The sequence below is a fragment of the Gavialis gangeticus genome, unplaced genomic scaffold (genome assembly GCF_001723915.1).
Source record: "Gavialis gangeticus isolate Ggan-Ray unplaced genomic scaffold, GavGan_comp1, whole genome shotgun sequence".
Classification (NCBI taxonomy): Eukaryota; Metazoa; Chordata; order Crocodylia; family Gavialidae; genus Gavialis; species Gavialis gangeticus.
In genome coordinates this window covers 101,263,602-101,269,359 of record NW_017729024.1, presented here as the reverse complement: position 1 = coordinate 101,269,359, position 5,758 = coordinate 101,263,602, and the positions used below count along the sequence as shown (strand labels likewise).

General features: G+C 43.9%; 1 long non-coding RNA gene across 1 annotated transcript; it reads right to left on the bottom strand.

Moving 5' to 3' along the window:
- Positions 1-4,068: 4,068 nt before the first annotated feature.
- LOC109298232 lies at positions 4,069-5,477 on the bottom strand. Its single transcript, XR_002097545.1, has 2 exons — positions 5,441-5,477; positions 4,069-4,603 (listed from the first exon to the last, which is right to left on the bottom strand). It is a non-coding gene; the product is annotated as an uncharacterized LOC109298232 (long non-coding RNA).
- Positions 5,478-5,758: the final 281 nt, after the last annotated feature.

Sequence of the window (5,758 nt, the reverse complement as noted above, 5' to 3'; positions counted from 1 at the left end):
TAAAAAAAGAAAAGGGACTCCTTTTAAATGAGCTGTTGACCAGTTCTGAGACTACTGAATCGGGCAGCCGCACCTAGCCTTCGGGTTGGAAAGCAAGGGCTTGATTTGGGAACCTCGTGAACCAACAGACCTCCTTAGTTTATGACTTTGTGAAACAATAAAAGTTTTACATTGAACATCCAGGTCTGAGCCTGTGCTTAATTCAGTCCTTATATAATTCGGCATGAACTCACACACTGCCCAAACCCCTCCCATGGAGTTTCTGGTCCAGAGGACCAGTCACGTTTCCTCAGAGTTGAGCAGGAAACAGGCTCTCCAGTCTCTGCCCTACAATCATAGAGCAGGGGCTGGGAATTCTTCCAGTCAGGGGCAGGTCCCAGCCCCGTGCCCTGGCTGGGTGATTGAGGCATGGGACTTGGAAAGAGCTGCAGGGGTGGGGTAGGTCCTAGCCCCCTACCCCGATCCACCGATCCTAGAACTCCCCCTGGTGGTGGCAGGGGCCCATTACAGGGCCCCAGGAAGCAGGAACAGTTTGCTGCCATTAGCAGCTAATCTGCTCCTGCTTCTCTGCATTTGTAGACACCTGCCTGGGAGCATTTACTTGTGAGTAGTTTTCTCACAAGTAAACTGATCCTGGATCAAATGTATGTGTAGACATGCTTAGTAACTAGCAATTTCAGGTACAGCTGTTGTTGGGTAACAAACCTGAGATACGTTTGAAGGTTGATTTTTTTTATGTGTGTTGGAACCCACACTCCTAAAATCAGTCACTTTCAAGATGTCTCAAGTTTAAAAGCACTTCTTGAGACAATCAAAATTACTAGTAATTAAAAAAAAATCTGTATCTAAGGGACTTGCTCACAGTCATAAGCAAATTAATGGCAAGGCCAGGTACCAAACCACGGAATCTGGTGGTCCATTTAGCATCTGAGTATCTTCAGTTCCCAGAGGCTCTATCTGGAGCTCCTAACCTCTCTAGAAATAAGGTCCTTGACCGCTAGTCCAGTGTTCATATCACAAGATCATGATAGCAGTATGTTGTGAAACATTTGTAATGCTTTTTCACTTTTAAGTAACTTGTTTCAGATGCACCTCAGAGGTCTCTACTTGTTTTGGCTGCTTTGTAGCCCCATGTGACCCAGCCTTCTTTAAGCCTGAATTGTAAACAAATGCTTCTATTTTTCCCCGGAACTTCGAAGAGTATCGCTCATGTTGCATTTTCCAAGATAACATACTTTTGAAGAAAACTTACACAAAGCTGCCCAAAAATGCATTGTGACAGATGACGAATATGCAGAATTAGTGAACCAGGGCACACAGTTCCCTTAATACACTCCAAAGGGACAACAAGCCAAGAGAAACCTTATCTTCTACTCCATCTCTCAGCATTTATGAGATTTCTTTGTTCCCCTGTTTTCCTGGTTCCCTACAGATATTTGACAGCCTCAGTTTATAATTTCATAGCTCAGGACCACTTTTGCCTTTTGTAGTCTTCGTACAAGAAAAATATTATTGAATTTCCTTTATAAAAGATTTAAAATTATATTTAATTGGACTTACGCACAAGGTAATGGCAGTATAGGATACAGCACAGGCTTAAAACGGAGTATTGTCTTAGACAGTCTGGTTTAACATGGTATATCCTGGCATTTTCTATTAATCAGAAGTAGTACTTATGTTACTGATCTTTTTTGATTTGACATCTAATAACATAGTCATTTTATCATTTGTTATTTTATACAGTTTACCTTATTTCTCGCTGGGATGATCTAGCTGGGAATGATTCTACTTTGAGTAGGGGGTTGGACTAGATGACCTCCTCAGGTCCCTTCCAACTCTAATTTTCTATGATTCTTGTTTTCTTCTGCTTTTCCCTAAGGAGGAAATCCACTTATTACACCCCTGGCTGTAGATGTCCTTGTTGTAATAGGAACCAAGTGGGAATTATGTTTAATACTTCTGAAAAATGGGACACTTTTATTTAGATGCTTAAATCTGAATTCATGTGTCTAACTTTAATCACCTGGTCTGGATCATTTGGCTTAAGTGACCTACCCTGGAGTTCTTCACAAGGAGACTGGACGAACACCTTGCTGCGGTTATTTAACCCCAGCAATCTTTCCTGCCCAGAGCAGGGCGGCTGGACCTGATGATCTCATGAGGTCCCTTCGAGCCTTAAACTTCTGTGAATCGGTGAATCTGTGTGACCTATTCAAGGTTAAGAATGTGTCAGTGGCAGAATCTGGGAAAAAAACAGTCTTAGTTCCCAGTCAGGTGTTGTAATCATTAGAATATTGCTTAATAGGGAAGATTAGCCTAACTAGAGCTGTCTAAATGGCAGCCTCTGGGCTGCATAAGGCCCCCAAGGGGTTATTTCACAACCCCTGCCTACTCCCCAGGCTCCTGCTTGGGTGCCGATCCCCCCACTTCTCTGGTGGCTACTACCGGTGTTTCCAGGCTCACCCTCCCTCCTCCTTCTTCCTTTGGGGTGGTGCAACTGTGGGGGCCTGGGGCCCCAGTACAGTGGAGGACCCATGCAGTATGTGGCCCCTGTATATTCCAAAGTTGGAGAGCCGTGGCCTAGCCCATCCATTCCAGCATATACAAACCCAGATAAATCTGTTTTTAGACACAGTACAGTCTTGAGAAGTGAACTTCCTCTTTCAGATCTGTCCCTGGATGACATTAGTACTGTTTAAACTGTCCTGATCCTTAGTGCTCTGAAAGCTTAGTTACTCTGCAACTGGGAAGTTTAATTGCTCTGTAATCTTAAGGTCAAAGTCACAGTGGCAGGGTAAGTAAAGGGAGAACCCCTTTTAAAATTGGTGTTTTTTCATACCGGTTTAGATTTCTCCCTGAACAGTGTGAGTGACCCCCTAAGATTTTAGGCCCAGTCTACAATATTTTGCCAACTCTTTAAATTACTCTCTGCAGTGTTTTTTCTGGCAGCAGACTAAAATAACCGAGTTTAGGTCCAAGATGGGCTGGCGCCCAGGTGAGAACCCAGGTGAGGCATAGCATGGATAAAGCTTTCTGCTGTACAGCCAGGGCTTGGTGCAGATGAAGCCCTCCTCCCTCCCCATAATGACCTGTTCCTGAATACTGCTGAAGCCCCCAGTGGCTCCATGGGTCACATCCAGCCCATGGCTTGTAAATTTCTGGCACCTGTTTTATATCATTCCAGTTGACAAAGCTGATATTTTTTTTTTTTTTTGGAAAATAATATAAAATAAGAGCATATTTATTTAATAAGTAGAAAAAACATTAGTGTTTTCTCTTCAGACAAATATATTATCTGTATCTCATCTTTTGCTGTTTTTTTTTCATTCTATTTAATATCTTATTTATACCCTTTTTTCTACCCTGTTAATCTTTAGTTGCCTGGCCTTGATTTGATTTCCTTAATTTATTTTTTAAATTTTTGAACTTCTTCTTGCGTTGTGTTTGCATGTTAATAGGTTGACGTGCTCATCATGGGAATGCTTAGAGCCTGGGACCCCAGAAACAAGAGCATCCTGCATGCCTACCTCATCTCCTGCTGCTACGCCAAGCTAATGCACTGCCTCATGGTGTCCGACATGATCTGCTGGTCCCGTGACGTCTACGTGGAGCACATCATGGGCCACCTCCAGTACACCGACCCCGCCAGACCGACTGCCACCAGACCGGACCCACAACCCCACTCTGCACCTGAGTAAGCAGGTTGGAGGAAGTCCATATAGAGTCTCGTCATGGGAGTCCTCTGCACCTGATGGACTTCGAGAGGAATCTTCAACAAAGGAGCACCCCATTCTGCCCAAAGAGGACCCCCACAATGAGACTCTATATGGACTTCATCCAACCTGCTCACTCCACAATTGCAGACCATTGTATGGGTTTATATATATCTATCTTCTTCCTCTCTCAGCATCGCAAACCCCCTCCCTCCCCTTCCCCCACCCCTGAGCTTAGTTGGCTAACATTGTATTTTCTGTAACCTAGTTGCATTCCCCCCCTCACCCCCATCCCTCCTATGTTAGTCCCTCGCTTGGGTGATCTGTATTTCCCTACTGCTTTGTCATCTTTCTGGGTTCATAACTCTTAACATCTACTAATAAAATTCAGTCCTCTTTGTGATCTCACAGTCTGCAATGTTGTATTTTAGACCTCATCATAAGACTAAGATCTAAAAATCAAAGAGGTTTTAAAGTAAGATATATTTGGGATGGTTGTCTGAAACTAACCATATTTAACTGAACTGTTAAGTTATCTCCATAGACCAATTAGATGATCTTGTTCTTTAGACATAAACCCTCTTAATGTGCCCTAGTTGTCCCACTTAAGTGCCCTACCTAAATGCTTTGTCTTCTAGACAGTGACCCAGTGACCTGTTACCTTACTAGCTGTTCATTTTACAGTTTGAAATGAGTGGCTCACTTCTCTGTTCTGTTTTCTCCCCTTCTTTTCTGGATATGGCGTGCTCCTCTCATTTCAGTTTTAAGTTATTGTTTGGGGATAGCTTGACATCTCATTCTGATTCTTCACAACCCTATAACTCTATCCACTGCTTTCAACTAACCTGCCACTTAAAATGGCTTCTATCCCACCCAGCAGTGAACAAAACCTGGACAGGCTCAGCAAATGGGAAGACAAGAACCTGATGGTGTTTATCACCGAAAAATGCAAGGTTCTCCACCTTGGGAAGAAAAATCTGCAACATCCTTATAGGCTTGGCAGTGCTACGCCGGCTAGTACTACAGAAGAAAGAGACTTGGGAGTCATCATTGACCACAAGATGAACATGAGCCTGCAGTGTGATGCTGCAGCTAGTAAAGCTACCAAAACGCTGGCTTGCATCCATAGATGCATCTCAAGCAAATCCTGGGACGTCATTCTCCCCTTGTACTCAGCCTTGGTGAGGCCGCAGCTGGAGTACTGCGTCCAGTTTTGGGCTCCACAATTCAAAAAGGATGTGGAGAAGCTTGAGAGAGTCCAAAGAAGCGCCACGTGCATGATCAGAGGTCAGGAAAACAGACCTTACAATGACAGGCTGAGAGCCATGGGGCTCTTTAGCCTGGAAAAGTGCAGGCTCAGGGGTGATCTGATGGCTACCTAGAAGTTTATCAGGAGTGACCACCAGTATCTGGGGGAACGTTTGTTCACCAGAGTGCCCCAAGGGATGACGAGGTCGAACGGTCATAAACTACTACAAGACCATTTCAGGCTGGACATAAGGAAGAATTTCTTTACTGTCCGAGCCCCCAAGGTCTGAAACAGCCTGCCATCGGAGGTGGTTCAAGAACCTACATTGAACACCTTCAAGAGCAAATTGGGTGCTTATCTTGCTGGGATCCTATGACCCCAGCTGACTTCCTGCCCTTTGGGCGGGGGGCTGGACTCAATGATCTTCTGAGGTCCCTTCCAGCCCTAATGTCTGAGAAATCTATGAAACTATGAAAACAGCTGCAAACTCTCCCTCTGCCTGAAGAAGGGTGTTTGTACCTGAAAGCTTGTAAAGATCAATTTTTCCAATTTAGTTGGTCTAATAAAATATATCATTTACCTAAAGAACCTTGTCAGCCAAAAGCAGAGCAGAACAGACACCTGAGAGCACAGTGAAATACTAGGGTCAGTAGTTTTTCCTCTCATTGCAAAGAGGCTAGTTTCTACAATACTGCATATAAGCAATATCAAAATGATTATTAACAAATGAGATATGAAGTAAGGAAACATGTAGAGTGGTGATTCCCAAAGGGTGCTGCAGTACACTAGTGTGTTG